The sequence below is a fragment of the Filicampus tigris genome, chromosome 9 (assembly GCF_054856515.1).
Source record: "Filicampus tigris isolate MCC_2025a chromosome 9, RoL_Ftig_1.0, whole genome shotgun sequence".
Classification (NCBI taxonomy): Eukaryota; Metazoa; Chordata; class Actinopteri; order Syngnathiformes; family Syngnathidae; genus Filicampus; species Filicampus tigris.
Window position 1 is genome coordinate 5,402,167 of NC_141225.1, and position 18,337 is coordinate 5,420,503.

General features: G+C 42.0%; 1 protein-coding gene and 1 long non-coding RNA gene across 3 annotated transcripts in view; one reads left to right on the forward strand and one right to left on the reverse strand.

Moving 5' to 3' along the window:
* LOC147141720 (uncharacterized) overlaps positions 1–6,932 on the reverse strand; it is a 35,881-nt gene extending 28,949 nt beyond the window's left edge. The window contains exon 1 of the long non-coding RNA XR_015088240.1: positions 6,858–6,932. This is a non-coding gene — a long non-coding RNA (uncharacterized LOC147141720). The remainder of the gene's footprint in view (positions 1–6,857) is intronic.
* Positions 1–18,337, forward strand: part of tafa3a (TAFA chemokine like family member 3a) — a 128,344-nt gene that overhangs the window by 50,060 nt on the left and 59,947 nt on the right. The window lies entirely within an intron of this gene.

An 18,337-nucleotide genomic window follows, 5' to 3' on the forward strand; every position in this document is an offset into this window, starting at 1 on the left:
ACGTATGTGTGATGTAGAAGTCCCATTATTATTCATGATAACCCCCTCCTCGTAGAATGGAAATAAATATAACAAGGAATAATCCAGAGTTAACAAAAAGTTAATGGCACGCTCAGCACAGGTACATTAGTGGCAATATACACATCAGAGCGATCACCACTCTCAGCAGTTGGTCATGATAAGCACCATCGTGCACAATCGAAATCAGCGAAATGACTAGAAATAATCCACGGTCCAAAAGGTGCACACAGATCAGTCATGCACAAACACATATACTTGAGCAAAATATGGCTCCTATGATTGAATAAAGATATGTGATCAAAGAAGTGACTAATAATTTCCTGAAAATGTAATAACGTTTGCACAACTCAATCAAAAACGTAATAAAATCCAATAATGTAATTATTTAATCAATAATGTGATTACAAAATCCTGAGTGGTAATGTGACATTTTTACAGATATTGTAATACCTTATTACATTATTGCGGTTTTATTGGATTTTCAGGTGGTTCTTTTTTCTCAAAACTGATAATGTTCAACATTTTGTGTGTTGAGAATCTAATACTGTTACATACATTCACAGCAAAAAGTGGAGTGTTAAAACGTTGGTGTTAAATGTTTCAGAGTTCATTTCAACCCCCAAATTGTATTTTTAACACCGTCTGATTTAAATGGTGGTCACCGTTGGAGTTATTTGACAGAATTGATTTAAGTAAGCTCCGCCCACGATTAGAACTGCTCTGCCGCAAAGACCTCTGGGAGTGTTAGTTAAATGTACCTGTTCTTTTTTAGTTAATAATGTTATGTTCATTGTTTTGTTGTTAACCAATCAAAGCGCTGTTAAGGTCACTGTTACATCAGATAATAAAGTCTAACATTTTCGGTAAAAAATTATTACAATATCAGTCAAGATTTTTTCTTGCATTATTGGTAAAATTATTACATTATTTGGTTTTATTACATTTTTGATTGAGTTAAGTGCACATTTCATGACATTTTCAGGCATTACTCCTCTTGCCAGTTATTTCACCACCACCTTGCACAATATATATAATATAATATATATAAAAAATATACATCCATCCATTATCGATACCGCTTCTCCTCACAAGGGTCGCGGGGCGTGCTGGAGCCCATCCCAGCTGTCTTCGGGCAGTAGGCGGTCGACACCCTGAATTGGTTGCCAGCCAATCGCAGGGCACACAAAGACAAACATCCGCACTCACAATCACACCTAAGGGCAATTTAGAGAGTCCAATCAACTTACCATGCATGTTTTTGGAATGTGGGAGGAAACCAGAGTACCCGGAGAAAACCCACGCAGGCACGGGGAGAACATGCAAACTCCACACAGGGAGGCCGGGGCCGGTATCGAACCCACGACCTCAGAACTGTGAGGTGGACGTCCTAACCAGTCGACCACCGTGCCACCATAGAAATATACAAAGGCTCGAAATATTCCACAAAAACAAATGAATTGTCTATGGCACACACAGTCACGTTTGTGCAATGTACAAGTGCTATTGTTACAAAAACTGCTCCTCTCGCCAGTTATTCCTTATAACCATGTATAAGAGAAATGACCTGAAGTAGAAATAATCCATTGTTAAAAAAAAGTCCATGGCATGCTTGGTCGCCCGCAAACTCATGTGCATGAACATTGTACACATTTCCAACACTTAAAGCAGTTATTCATGCTAACTACCATCTTGCACAATAGAAATAAACAGAACCACAACAAGCAATCCACTTAATCAAAAGACTGATCCATGGTAAACAGGTGCACTCAGTCGCATTTTTTGTGCAATGTACAAGTCCTATAATAAATGCGACTTCTCCTCTCGTCAGTTATTCATTATAATCTTTCAGAATAGAATTAACCACAGAGTCCAAGACACATTCGTGGGCTTACTTTGAGCCTTCCTAACAAGTTACAGTATTCATAATGACTGACACACTGAACAATAGAAATTACCACAACAATTTGAAATAATACACAAATAAAAAAAAGTACTGCTTGTGTTTGACAGCTTGTGTTCAAACTTGCGGTGGTTGGTGTCTGCCCAAATTGTGTCACCACGGCGACGTGCAAACAGAAGCTGCCTTTCTTTTGCAGGTGACACCGTCATTAATCACATCTGCCGGCGGTGTCGTGCGCTTGAAACCTGCCACACGCTGTTTCTCTTTGCATATTTTAACGTCTCAAACCGAGTTGTTAGCTGTAATTATTTGCTGGGGCTGCTACATAAATCAGCCCCCCCTCACACACACACACACACACACACACCATCAGTATATGACTCTGTAATTAGTAACACTTGAATTATTCACTCGTTAATATTGCCTTTAGTTGCAGTATTGAACTCTTTTAGCTGCTTCACTAGCCTGCACTGTTGATTATAAAATGATAAAAAGGCGATGATTGATTATACTAAACTAATATTAGATTTAATGGACTGCACAGACTATTAGAAGTTGTATGCATTGGAAAAGCAAGTTTAGCCTTAGGGCAGCACTGTCTTGAATGATAACTTAACCTACAAGTTAAATTTGTTAGCAAGCGAAAAAAAAAAAATCTGTGTGGCCAAATGGTGGGTTGCCACTATTAAAGTATAATTGTTTGCATTGTAGTGTTTATCTGATGATTGTGCCTTCAAGGGGCGTGGCCTAGTGAGTGATGTCGGTTAGCTGCTCCTTTTAAGTGTCTTCATTTTGTATTTGTGTGACTGACTGTTTGTCCTGTTCCGCCTGAATAAGCGACTGGCTGTCCTCCCCTAAACCTACAACTGAATTGTATTAAAATGATATTACTACAATATAGTACCTGTTCTTAAAAATAGTGTAAGGCGCTGTAGCAATGCAATTCGAAGTTTTGGCATGTTTAGTTATTCTTTCGTGTTCCGCTAGAGCGACCCCACATGCCCGTGGTCTGCACACAACACTCTGAGAACCCTGTTTTAGCCTCACTGATGCAAGCACGGCGGCACGGTAGTCGACTGGTTAGCACGTCCGCAGTTCAGAGGTCGTGGGTTCGATCTTGGCTCCGGCCTCCCTGTGTGGAGTTTGCATGTTCTCCCCGTGCCTGCGTGGGTTTCCTCCGGGTACTCCGGTTTCCTCCCACATTCCAAAAACATGCATGGTAAGTTTTTTTGGACTCTCTAAATTTCCCCTAGGTGTGATTGTGAGTGCGGATGTTTGTCTGTGTGTGCCCTGCGATTGGCTGGGAACCAATTCAGGGTGTCCCCCCGCATACTGCCCGAAGACAGCTGGGATAGGCTCCAGCACGCCCCGCGACCCTTGTGAGGATAAGCGGTATCGATAATGGATGAATGGAGGTGCAAACACGCAGAGGTGGGCATTTTACAAAATTTTGCTTGGCCATCACTACTCCTCTGTCAGCGGCACAGGTACCTGTCCGTCATTCGTCAGTCTGTCATATTTCAAGCCGAACCGAATTGTAATCTTCAATTGGTCAGTCCGTCACTTAAATCCATCACAAGTCAGTTGGTCCGTCAGTTGCCCCCCCCCCCCCAAAAACGTCAGCAAAACGGGCGGCTAGAGACGATTACTTTGACGGACGACAATCCACTTCCGTCAGTGCTTAGTCGGGGATTTTTAAAAAAGTGTGCCGTTATTTGTCACTCACCAGCAAAACGGGTGTCCGTCAATCAATCACTGACGGGCCGGTCCGTCAGTCTGACGGAATGCCCGCCTCTGCAAACAGTTTTATCAGAACTGTCCTTGTTAATGCTGTGTCGTAATCTCAACAGCATATGTCATTGTAGTTCAGGTATTAATGAAAGTCATTAAATGTACGAAAGTGCGGAGCCCTTAACTTGAGTTGCTTTGTCGATGTTGGCGCCACCATCAGTCAGCGTAGATGAGCTCCACACGTCTTAACTGCTCCGTCAGTCAGCAGCATCTTAATTGCGCCGGCGTGAGGACCCGAGTGAAACACTGTTTATTCTCCGGTGACTTCCATTGCTTTAAAGCGGCCCAATAATTTTCTGCTCCGGCAGACACATTGTCGGATGAAAACGTGGTAATAAAGCTTGAAGATCCACTTAGCATTACTTTGATCTTATTACGGCTTATGGCTGGCTCGGGCCTCCGGTTGATGTCAGATGCTTTTCACGCCTTGGAATATGCATTAAAATGTGCAGTGGAACGCAACACGTATGGGCCAATAGATAGATAAATTTTAAACAATTTAAACAATATATTTTTGTCTTGATAGAAAGGCTGCTTAGCTCAATGGGAACAAACAATGCAAAATGCCATAGATGGGCTAACGAATAGCAGTGTTGTAACCCTTTAAGTAATAGATCTATGAACACAAATGGTACAGCAACACATATAGATAGACATAACTTCACACATCACTTTGTGAGAAATGGCTAATATTGCAGCTTACTTAGTTTAGCTGAGTTGTGACAGTCTAATCTATATTTCCATTTGTATTATACTGCCCCCAGGTGGCCAAGGTGCATACCATCATAAGCCGCACAGTCACAATGATTTTTTTATATGATGCACAAACTTTACATTAGAGTATAAACCAACCAGTTTCTTTTCTTAAAGCTTCTTTTTGATCCAAAAACAGTAAAGCAAGACTTGCTGAACTGAGCTCTTAAGTGCTACACCGCATCATTTTCTAACTACCAACCAAGCATCTGACCATAAAGGTATTCTTGAATGATTTTAGTTAACACACATGGACATACAAACAGACACACACACGCACATACAGACACATACAAAACCCTGGCATTTCTTCATTTTCACCTTTTGCACTTTTTTTTTTTGATAACAGGTATGGTGAAAAGAAAGCCCCAAAAAGCCAAAGAAAAAACACAACCACTATGAAGGTATATTTGGATGAATTAGGTGTGGAAGAACTGTGTAATGGCCAGGTGCCCCAATATCCATCCATTTCCCTATGCTGATTACGATCACAGGTGAGTTTGAGCCAGCGGTGGTTTCTGGTATGTGCATTTAGGCCTGTCACGATAAAAAAAATTCAAGACGATATATTTTCCCTGAAACCATCACGGTAATCTATACCATTGTTTATATTTATATATTACAGCACAATAATTCAAGTACATACATTTTTAAGAGCAATTAACTTAATTTCTCAATAATAGTTAACACTGGCATTGAAATGTAGAACCATAAATAAAATATCTCAATAAAAAAAAAAATACAAAAAAAATATACAAGGCTGTGTTGACAAAAATTGCACTTCAACAAACACTGACACATAACATACAAGCACATGCGTGTAGTGGTAGAGTAAAATGAGACTTGTTTTATCTCCTTCTTTCACCTGTAAACAAGGCTGGAAAATATGTACAGTATGCTTTGGCAATTCCTACTGGTGATCAAAAGTCTGCAGCATTTCTTTGAATGCTGGTTTCTCAATCGTATTGAATGGCTGCATCTCTGTCACTGCCAGGCGAGTAACGGTATCCGTGTGACGTTATAATTGCAAGCTGTCGGGAAATGTACGGCCCTCCATGTCTCGCTGTCTTTTTTCTTGCCGGTTGAAGAAATTGGGGTGGGGGGATGGTTGTGTTTTACATGGACTTTTGAGGTGTTTGTGTGACATGCAAATGTTTCATAGCAGCTCATTGATGCTAGCGGGCACTCCGCGTTCTGACTTGACTCCAAAATGTTCAGACACTCACAGCCGTTGTGTCATTGGAAGTAATTCCATTCTCGCGCCTCAACTTTATGTAACTACAGTGTCAGTAAAAACACTAATTCCTTCTTTCTCTCGGCATCAATGCTTTTCATGCCATCTGTCTCCTTGGGCCCTATTTTCGTGCCCAGCGCAAGCCTAGTACAAAAGTCGAACTGTGCGAACGGGTGGAGTTTTCTTTTTCTTGGTATTTTCCTAGACCCGTGCAGGTAGAAAGGGGCGTGGTTGCGTCAGTAAATTTTGCATTTGTCATTCGCGAGCAGCCGGGCCAATCGTCCGCCAACGTCAGCCTGTTATTATTTCAAGTCTACCAAATTTGCCATCATCATTTCGTCATCTTTATTTTCACAGCTGAGCATTTTACTACAAATTGAGCGTCAGCAGCGAGGGTACACTTCCGTCGACCGTCATTTGCCTTTTTTTCCGTGGCGGAAATAGTACCCGTCCATAGGCTGGTCCGCCTCTAGTTTTAAAAGGCCGTCCATCGGCAAGTCCGACTAAACTTTCACTTGCGCCCCCTCCCTCGGCTGAACGATGTTTGAACAGAAATAGTGACTCATTGCGTTTTGGAAGCCTGTTCACAGCCTGGTCCCTCACTCAAATCTGTCCCTAAAGCAACAACAACTCACAATTTTCTCCCCACCACAGCCGCCACGAAAAAGAGACTAATGACGGACTGCAGACAAATGACGGACTAAATAAAGGGGTTTCCGTCTATGCTTAATCCGTCTATTTACATTTTTTTCCCGTCATTCGTCAACCGTAATCAAAACGGGTGTCTGTCAGTGATGTTTAGACCGGTCCATCAGAAAGACGGAATGCCCAGCACTGTTTGCGACACTGTGTGATCGGCATCATGACATGTAAATCGTTGGTGTTTTTAGGGAGAATTTGCCCCTTTAGTGGCCATATTTAGAACGACGCAAAAATGATGGGAATTTGGAGGACACATATAGACAAACAACCAATCAAAGTCATGCATTTTTATACTGTTGGAGGAAGCTGAGGGACAGGGAGAAAAGCCATGCAAGCACGGGAAGTGTCAGGCAGACATGCTAACTATTAGTGCACTGTGCTGCCTGTTTGTTGAAATGGTTCATTGTAAAAATCTTTGCTTTTCCTTGAACCAAAATGGATTGGTATAGTGCTCACCTATGATGTAATGCTTTAGCTGTCCTAATCCTCTTGTCCATATCATGTAGCTCAGGTGCCTTTCCCGTGTGGTCTCTGATTCAATAGGGACAATAGCTATGATATGTAACAATTTCAACAATCACAAGTGCAAAACACACACACACACGCACCACAAAAGACAGCCCGTCCTAAAAAGGCTTCAGCGACGAGCGATTTCCAGTCGGATTGGAATGACAGCGTGATCAGCAAAGCGTGTCGCCTAAATCCCCGGATGAATGCTCCGAGGGAACGACAATTTCCATAAAGTGATGGAATTTCCCCCCCGAGCGTGTTTTTGTACCGCCAAATCCCGTGCAATCCTGCAAGACAGCTGCAGACAAGTGAATAGAGAAAGAGACGGAGGACGAATTTCACTTCATGCGATGGACCGTCGTGGGAAAATCGAGAGCAGCAAGGAACAGATGAGCATCACATAGCCCAGCAGGAGCTACGCACAGAATTTGTGGGAAGAAAAAAAAAAACAAAAAAAAAACAATTTGTGAGGGAATAGCGTGTGTAATTTGCTGCCTAATTAACAATGTGGCATATGGCTGACTTGGCAGCGCGTTTGTATGCAATTACAAAGCTGTTGGACATGCATATAAAATGAGAAACTGGAAAACAAAGGCATACTCTTAAAACTCTTAACTGCATGTCTGTCCATCTCTATCAGTTTTATATATCGTGTTGAGCATCACGGGGAATTGGAGTCTATCTCAGCTGACTGAGCGAAAGACAGGCTACACCCTTGACTGGTTGCCAGACAGACAAAGAAATAGGCTACGTTCACACTGCAGGGCGTGGTGCCCAATATGGGTTTTTTGTTAAATCCGATCTTTTTATGTTCAGTATTCGTTCACATTACGTAAAAGTGGTCCCGCGTGTGGGGCCTCACTTTATCGTCTTATCTCTCCAGAGTAGCGAGGCAGGAGGAAGTAGAAATATTTTAGGAATATGAGGCAACGCTCCTTGATGTCCTCATTTAATAAAGGCATCTACTAGGGATAACATCACGTCATTGCTGGGCGTACGAAATGAGTGTGGCTGAATTACTACTATGACCACAAATGTCCTCTGTATGTTTCAAGTGGGATTAATCCATCCATCCATTATCTACACTGCTTATCCACACAAGGGTCGCGGGGAGTGCTTGGAGCCTATCCCAGCAGTCTTCGGGCAGTAGGCGGGCGACACGCTGAATTGATTGCCAGCCAATCACAGGGCACACAGAGAAAAACAAACAACTACACTCACAATCACACCTAGGGGCAATTTAGAATGATAGATTAACCTATCATGCATGTTTTTGGAATGTGGGAGGAAACCGGAGTACCCGGTTAAAACCCACGCAGGCACGGGGAGAACGTGCAAACTCCACACAGGGAGGCGGTGGCCGGGATCGAACCCACGACCTCTGAACTGTGAGGCGGACGTGCTAATCAGTCGACCACCGTGCCTCCAAGTGGGATTAAATTAAAGTCAAATGCAAAGACTACACCAGAGCTGGGCATTTTACCAAAAATTGAGCGTCCGTTATTCGTCATGCCTCTGCAGCTTGGGTACTCTTCTGTCGTCCGTCATTTGCCTTTTTTTCCGGGGGGAGAGTAGTACCTGTCTATAGGCTGGTCCGCCTCTATTTTCAAACGGGCGTACTCTGTGAGTCTGACGAAACTTTAACTCGCAGCAACACCCCCCCCAACCCCCACCCCCCACACACACACACACTATTTTCTTCCCTGCCACTGAAGCCTCGCAACCAAAAATATGTCGGACTGCAGATGGATGGCAGACTAAATAAAGTGGTTTTCATCCATGCCTAATCCGTCTATTTTAAAAAAAACAATTTGACGTTGTTTTGTCAACCGCCAGCAAAACAGACATCCGTCAGTGACGGGTAAATGGGCCGGTCCGTCACATAGACGGAACGCCGAGCTCTGGATAATACTGTTACTCAAAACAATGCAATGGCTTTTGATGATGTATAGGTCGGAGGTGTACAGATGAGCATCCATACTGCAGATGCTACACATACATATCTGATTCATATCGACATACAGATACGTGTTGCATATGGGCAAAAAAAATCTGAACCACCACGTACACAACGAATGGGTTTGTCATGCTGCTAAGCGCGGTGTGAAAAGGGCTTAAGCCATGATCTTTTATGTGAAATTTACGGATTAATTTAAGATGCATAGTAAAATTTATTAGGTGCCCTTAATGTGACCTTCTTTAAACCTTTGAATGTCCAACAGGTTAGTGTTTCGGCACTTGCTGCACAGTTTACTGTTCTCTCAGGAGCTGAGTGGCAAAATCCGCAACAGTTGTTTGATCCATGTACCGTATTTCCAAGGACGTCCATTTCTATGCGTTTCATAGTGTGGCTCTTTATAATATTTTGGATCTCAGGAGCTGAATGGCAAAATTCGCAACAGTTGTTTGATCCATACACCGTATTTCCAAGGACGTCCATTTCTGTGCCTTTCATAGTGTGGCTCATTATAATATTTTGAATATCTGTCATTACAGGAGAATATTGCTCTTGGTATGATACAACACATTGATATTATCGTCATTTATGCATGTAACAGATCAGCTAACCTTGTTTTTTTGCAATGTACAGTTGTGTGTTGCAATGACAAAATATTCCATTTTATTCTTTAAAAAAATAGCATTACTGTCTTCATTGATATATCATAGTTGATCATTTGTGCTTCCACTGTACAGTGGTAACTCTACTTACGAAATTAATTGGTTCTGGAAGAAATTCCTTAAGTAGAAAATTATGTTAGAGACGCGTTTTCCATTTAAATGCCTTAATCCATTCCAAGTCCCCCAATATTCAGACATAAATGTTTTATAAAGCATAAAAATGCATCAAAACATGTAACAAATACATGTTGCAATTAGATTATTGCACAATAAATGAGAGTTGTGCATAATGTTAAAAACAAAGAATAGAGTAAAGAATAAAAATAAAGTTTTTTTTACCTTTGAATTGCTTTCCTCATCGCTTTTTGCTGTCTTTGGTTCTCTCTCAGAAGTGGTTTTTGCCTGGCGTTTTGTAAAGAACTGATTTAATAACGTGGCGACTGTCGATACATTACGGTCATATTCTTTGGCGAGATCAACCAAACGCATCCCTTTTTCATTGTTTGTATGGACAAAAAAAACGATTTTCTCCTTTTTTTATTTTCCTCGTTTCTAATTCACGTAAAACTATCGCAACACCTCATGGCCCGTGGGGCGAATGACGAGGACGCTGCATCTTAGCCAATGGGATGCAAGGAAGATGCTAGGTAATAGCCAATGGCAGAGCAGCTATGAGTATGTTGCATTGAGGAAACTTTGGAGCTGCGAGTAGATGAACATACTGTATGTTTACCATTCGTATCCTGAAATTTATTTGGTAACAAGAGGCAATATTTTCCTGTTGAGGCGTTTCGTAACTTGAAAATTTCGTATGAAGAGACGTTTGTAAGTAGAGGTACCACTGTATTGTGGATTTTTAAGCAATTGTCTTTCCTGAGTTTTTTTTACCGTATACTTACTGTAATGCTTGCATGTGAGAAAGGAGAGCTACAGTCACTAATACACAACACAATAAGCACACTCATACAGAAGCTGCTGTGATCCACAGCTCACGCCCAGACACTCATCAAAGTCATACACCACCTCAGCAGCCCTCACCTCTGAAAGATACATACTTTGCATGTATCTAACACAAATACAATATTTACATGTTGGACTACTTTTGTGTTCAAATACATTTACAATGACAATCATAATTTATATTTGTTTTAATGCGTTCAAACATTCAAACGTGTTTGAACAATACAGTTGTTAATGATACAGCTCTTGAGTTGGCTCTCACTACATTTATTGCATCGATGCATTGCAAGATTACAACTACAAATGTAAGGCGTAATGGGACAACATTTCTGGTTCAAAAAATGGCCAAAATCAGAAGCCATGTGACTTGCCGCCTCCCATTGCGTTTGTGGCTGGACTAAATGTAAGTAGGCAGGCATACAGGGCTGTGTACAGGAGGTGTTAGCGTCTTCGCGCATGCACTCCCCTGGTGGACTGGCTTGATACGGTGGTTACTTCGGAGGTGGCAGAGCAGAAAAGCCAGAGCATTTAGCTCCACGAGCCAATATTAGGCTCAGACCTGTTGGAAGGACAAACCCCTGGGGAGGTAGAGGTCATTTTTTTGGTGTCGCTGGAGAGCTTTGACCCACTTGGCTAGCTCCTCTTTCTGATTCTGTCACCCTCCTCGTGTCTTTTTTTTTTTTTTTTTTTAAAAACATCCCCCCTCCTCCGTGGCGGCGCAGTACGGTCTGTTTGAGTCACACGCTGACCCCTCAGCATGGTCCACGCCACCGGACACACGGTACAACACAGCATGGATCAGAAAGCTGTCCCAATGTATCATCGCAAGAGGGGAGCAGGGAAAGTGGTGGGGTGGGGGTGGGGGATGGGGGGGGGGTTGTCTACTGTGTGCAGGCAGCATGACAGAGCTCATGTTCTAACACAGACGCTGCATTCAACCTGCTGGAACGTCAGCATTTTCCTTTGGAATACACTCATAATACTGTCGCATTAGAGTCCGTGTACCATTTGTTTTTTTCCTTCTCAACTGGCAATAAAAAACTAGTAAAGTGGCTGATTGTTTTATGTTTTTCACTCTGTCAATTTTCAGGAAGAATTAATAACGGACCTGATTCAGTTAGGTCATTGCTGGAAATGGATTTGCGTCTCTAACGATACAGTAAATGGGTTGTCTCACAATGGAATGATTTCTAACAAATTTGATTATTCTAAAGCTTTCTCATGGCAAATTCTCACAAAGATCATCAAACTTTGACACCATGCTCTACACACAATAGATGTAGTAGGCGAAAACAATTCGGTAATTTAGTGTCGCCCATCTGTCTAGAATACCAGTTTTCAATTGGGACTCACTTGGGTAAATTCCCTAGTAGGACTTTGAACAAACAAGCCCTGGAATTCACACAAAATGACTTTTTTGAATCCCAAAATGCAGAGCTGGGCATCGCCTAACAGCCACTGCGCTCCGTCCTGCATATTTAATCGACCACGTGGTCGCGGTCCATCCCTCGTTGGCGACAGCCAATCGGCATCGAGAACGTAATCTTCACGTCACAAGCAGGCGCCGCAGGAGCAGACACGCCGCCAAAATTTTTACCATACTCGGCCGCGTGTCAGGAGTGCGGCACCTGCGTGTGACGTGGTACAGGTTAAGTCCGTTCGACGTCGTTTGGCTGACTCGGACCGACTGGGACCACGTGAGTTGATTAAATATGCAGACGTGAAATAGGCCATGCCCAGCTCTGCCAAAATGGCTGTTTTCCTGTTCAATTTCAGGCATGGCTACTTGTGAATTTTTTGTACGTCCTGCTATGATAGACACGTCCACCCAGTTTCACGTCAATCTGACAAAGTGGTGTTAGGGGCTATTGTTTTTCTAACTTCCCACGGGGAGCTACTGACTGACTTTTGGGATTTTAGATTGCTAGATTTAAATATATACGTTTTTATCACGATACACATTTCTTCTGAAACTGACAAAAATTCGGGCATGTTTTAACCAACATGAAAACCAGAGAGCTGTTTTAAAGGATAAAAACAAGCTTTCAGTACTGCTGAGTGAGTTTTGGGATCTCATAACTGGTTAGTTTTTCCAGGCATTGGAAGCCCACCAAAAGGCAAGTCATACGTGAGAATTATAATCATAAATGACTTCTTCCAAGTCATTTAGAGAAATATTCAAAATATTGGTCAGAGTGGATGAGGAATTTTTTTTTAATTTATGGCCAGCGCACCCAACTGTGTCGGTTCCTTCCGGCCATTTCAGGGATCAGCGCGAGGAACACAGTTCGATTTGAATTATCTGTAAAATGGTTGTACCGCTTATTTACTTGTTTTGGGGTCACTCCTAGGGATACTGTCAAAAATCACTATTTGCTCTCGGTCTTCCCCAATTAAAAAAACACAAAAATGTGTGTGGGCGTCGATCTTCTGCCTGTTTGACGCCATCCATGGGCCTTTCTGACTCTCAGACACACCAATTTGTCGCGGAAAAGAAGTAAACCAGTGGCAAGCTCACCTTACAGCCCATATATGTACAGCAATTTTCATGGTTAAATTCTAATTATTTAGCGTGTAGGACAGAAGCACGCACCGATAATGTGGCATGATGAACATCTATTATGTTGTTTTTAATACATATGTAATTTTCTTTTTTAAATGTACAGTATTATAGTAAACCTCAACTGGGAGTGGCAATCAACTGCTTGAAAAAAGTTCCAGGACTTGTTGACTATCTGTAATTTTTCGAGTTGTGTTCACCGCCACGATACAGTGCTTGTATCTCAATTTTATTTTTTTGTCTTTTTTTTTTCTAGCTTACTTTGGATACAAAAAAAAGAAAATAAAACAAAAATCACACATGAATGTAACGTAGAGGGACCACCTCATGCACTTCTATGCAGACATCCCTTAGTAGGCCTCTCTACTGTAAATCATGATGAAGAATATAATAAAGGTCCCGTCTAAGAATCAAGGCAAAGTAAGGCAGCATTGAGCGAGCAAGAACAAAGCCATCATTAATGTGAGAAGTTAAGAAAAAAAAAACAGTAATCACAGCAACACCAAAACAAATAGCAAACAAACGAGCCAACAAACAAAAAAAAGTGGAATACCACATTTTCATCTGATGTTTTATTAAAACAATGCCCGTTCCATGGTTAAATTGAGAGGGGAGGGGGAGCATCGCTCGAGAGCGACCACCCCCCCTCCGCCCCTCGGCTCCACCCTCATCGCAACAGATCCCGGGCCACATACCCCATCTGCTCGTATCTCAAAGTTCTGCTTTCGAGTTCAAATAAAAAACAGTTGAACGATGTCTCATATCTAAAAAAAACTCCCAAGTTGGGTCACTTGTAAGTCAGGGCAACACTGTCTATATTCTCCACTGGGATCTTGGTGGCTTATGATAAAGCAATCCAAATGTTAACACTAATTCCACATGACACAAAAGATGTCAGTTATAATTACACTGTACAGTATAGTTTTGTTTTGAGTTTTATGGATAGTGTATACTGCGAATTGAACGTGTATAGCTGCGGAGCAGAGGAACTGTAAGTGTGCCCAGTGGGTTTTTTACACTGGTGTGAAGCGAGACGTTCAATATTAAATGAATTGGAGGTTTTTAAGCTATACACACATATGCCAATGCATACACACGCACACACACACACACACCGACCCAAACACACACCCGCACACAAAAGTGCAGTACATCCCTCAGGCAAGGCGATCTCATCGCAATCACTCCTTATGATGTTAAAAAGGCTTTCAACGCGGATGGCAAATTGATTTTATAAGCCGTCACGAGTTAACCTCAAGGTGAGCGAACTGAATTGAATACCTGAGTGTCGCATGTAAGCACACAAAATAAAGTACACTTTCCAGCTCATATTAACCGACAGGTGAATATGCAAGGTGGAATCTACTCAGCGTTATTGATCCTCATATTCCTATTCATTTCCCAGTCAACAAGGTACTACTACATCAATACCATGTGGGCGACTGAAAATTACGGTGACCATATTTTGAATTTCAAAAAAGAGGACACTCCTATGCGATAAGAGTGTTGCATATTTCAATATCAATGTTGTTACGATATTTAACATGTACATAAAGAAATTACGTGTTTATTCTCTAATGAAAGAAATACATGTTTTCATGCGGAAGAATATGAACGCATTCTTATCCTATTATTCTATTCTTATCCAAGTTATTTAGTTAGTTATGCCTTAGATGGCAATGCACACTTAAAGGGAAGTCACAGTAAACACATTTTTTCAAGAATATGTTCTATGGAAACCCACTATTTGAAACATGGCATTCTGATAAATACTGCGTTTTAATCCACCAGTTTTTAGCCATCTATGGGGGCGGCTATTTTGTCACTTCTGTCGATTGAAAATGACATCACAACTGCTCATCGCTCAGGTAACGACCAATCACGGCTGACCTGTTTTCTTAAACTGAGCCATAAGCAGTTGTGATGTCATTTTCAGTCGACAGAAGTGACAAAACGGCCGCCCCCTAAGATGGCTTAAAAGGGGTGGATTTTGCTGCTTAACTCATATTCCACAGACGTAACAATCAGAATGCCGTGTTTCAACTAGTAGGCCTGCTGGGAACATATTCTTGAAAAACATGTGTTTGGCTTGATTTCCCCTTTAAGGTTGCGACTGATTGGTGAAAGTTAGATTAAAGCATACAATTCCTATGAATTTATGGCACGTCTTTTGCTTTCTGCACTGCATGTTCCATTATTACAACGACATTAATTTTTTCAATATATTGTGCAGCCCTAATTTAAATTTTGCCTCCTCTGTATGAGTAGAAAATAAAACAAAAAACATAGCAGTAATTCTCTTACTTAAATCTGACAATGTTCTATATAAAATCCAGCTTTAATAAAATACTTCTTACTCTTTTTTCAGTGTAATAATGTAAATAATTAAACGCTAGTCTCACAAGGTTATTAATTTAACAAAGAAATAATATAATCATAATTGTTTTCTTCTCCATTCTGTGTTCCCGAGCCTCACAAATAAGAAACTTTGCAGATACTCTCATACAGCTTTTTTATGTGTGTGTTTTTCTGTGTCCATATGAGCGTTGAGATCGCCGACCGGCACATTTAGTAGACACTGAAAAATGTACGTGCAAGCTTTGCACAATGTTACTTTTTTGTGACTTGTCACTGTCCTCAGCTCCAAACCGAAATTTAACGTTCCTCTCGGTCCTGTGATTCAACCACAGCGGTGAAACACAGATGAATAAACGTGTATATCATACTGCTTGATTAATCATCTGGGGCTTCATTCTATCCCATTTCAGCAGCAACAGTTTTCTGTGGCACTCACACTTGAAATTTCGCGCAGCAGCTCCACACACTTGTCCAAACTGCCGCTGCCTTCTCTTGATAATGGTAATAGGAAGGGGCAGTCACTTGTAAAGCGCTTTTCGGAGCTGGGCATCGGCCCTCCGTGCCCGGTTTCCGTCCTGCATGTTCAGGCGACCCACGCGGTCCCAGTCGGTCGGAGTCAGCCAACCGGCGTCGAGAACGGACTTGACCGATACCGGGTCACATGCAGGTGCCGCGCTCCTGATACTCGGTCGAGTAAGGAAACAATAAAAGATAAAAAGCTGTGGTGTACCTTGCGGTCCCACAGACGCAATGACGTGTCCCATATTCTTTTTATTTCAGCGATGACAACGCTGTGCATATGTGTGTGTCAGTTGTTTTTGTCTGATATTTTTTCTTTGTTTGGTGGCGTGTCTGCTCGTGCGGTGCATGCGTGTGACGTAAAGATTACGACATCGACGCCGATTGGCTATCGATTGAATATGCAGGACAGAAACCCGAGTACGGAGGGCTGATGCCCATCTCAGACACTTTTCTACCTTTGGTACTCAAAGTGCTTCACACTGTACCTCATTTACCTACTGATGACGCAGTATCAGGAGCAACTGGGGGGTTCAGGATACTTCGACATGGTCACAATGGCCGGGGATCGAACCCACAACGGGGAAACGACCGCTCTAAAACTGAGCCATGACGCCCCAAGGGAGAATCCTCTTTCGGGTTCTCCCTCCACCATTCTCCGTACCACACATGCCGGTATCGGTGCACTCCGCCTAACAAGTTTCAGACAAATTAGACACATGCTAATTGGTCCCATGAAAAACAATTAAAGCCTGACATTTTCATGAATTTATCAAATTCTCCTTGGCAGCCAGACAGGGTCCAAAAAAGTAGACATGTCCGGGCAAACGTGGACGTTTGGTCCCCTTGACGTTAGCGTGCTCGCGTCCAGCCCAGTGAAGCTTTTTGGGAACCATCTCCGTGGATCGGAAAACCTTAAATATCTTTTATTGTCAGTTTTGCTTTTTAATGGGTTTGTATGAGGTGAAAAATGCAAATTTTAACTCAGGAACTGCGTTCCTAAAGCCTTGCTGTAAAACATATCAGTATGAGTGATACTGGCCCTGTATTTCTCTGTATCAGATTGAAATTAAATCTTGCATCATTAAGAAAAGTATCTAATCCATATCATCGATACCGGCTCTGTATTTACTTGGTATCAGATTGATACCAAAAATTGAATTATTCAAGAAAAATCAATATCGCATATCTGAATGGACACTAATTATTTCGCTGTTCGAAAAGTATCACTATCCCAATCAGCAAAACTAGCCATGTCTTTACTTGGTATGGGATCAATACCAAATTTTTCATTAGAGAGCGTTCCTGTTTCAAATGGGCCTCACATAAATAGGTTGGATGTTATTAGCATTTTTATCCTAAGTACAGCATGTCAAATATCGGTCCCAGTGACCTCGTATGTAGTTATCGGATCAATACCAAATCTCGCATTATTAAAAAAAAAAAAAAAGGATTGTATTAGCATTGCTAGCCCTACCTTTAGTTTGTATTGGATCAATACCAAGTCGTGCAGTATTGCAGATCACTAATTTGGCCATGCAGCTATGTACAGTATGTCTCCTGCTGACCATGAGACACACTGCAACTTAAAGCCCCATCAACTCAGTCAGTGATTTGGCTGTGATGTCACACATTTTGCGTGACGGCATTACGCGCTGTCAGCGCCGAGGAGGAACGGCTCGGCCCGAGGCGTTGCCGCGTGTCATCTTCCTGATGTCACCGCAGCAAAGCCGTGCGGCGACATTTAAATGAGTCGTAAACAAAAGCGTTATTTTTTTGCCCCGTGGTCACAGCCAACCTCAAACTCCACATCAGCTGGAAACTCTTTCCGTGACACTGGCCCACGTGCATTTGGGCGAAATTTCATGTGTCAGTGTGTCGCGAGCACGTGCGTCTCATGTGTGGTGATATCAGTTCATAATTTATGGAACAAAAGTATGGTAACATGTTTTGATCGCATAAAAGCCTGAGCCAATGCTAGCGAGCTTCCCCCCTATTCTTGGTATGAGCACTAAAAAAAAAAAAATCCATTGTGCCAAGTTATCAAAACAGCTTTTATATATAGTTGACAAACTTCAGTTTTACTGTTGTGCTTAATTTAAACACATTTCAGAGTCTGTACTTTTTTTTACTGAAAGCGGAAGTCACCCCAAACATATTTTTTGCAAGAATATGTTCCCAGCAGGCCCAGTAGTTGAAACACGGCATTCTGTTTGATTTTGCGTTTGTGGAATATAAATTAAGCGGCAAATTGCACTTGTTTTTAGCCATCTCTGGGGTGGGTATTTTGTCTTCTGCCGACTGAAAATGACATCACAACTGCTCACAACGACCAATCACGGCTGACCTGTTCTCTGAATTTGAGCCGTGATTGGTCGTGAGTGGTTGTGATGTCATTTTTAGTCGACAG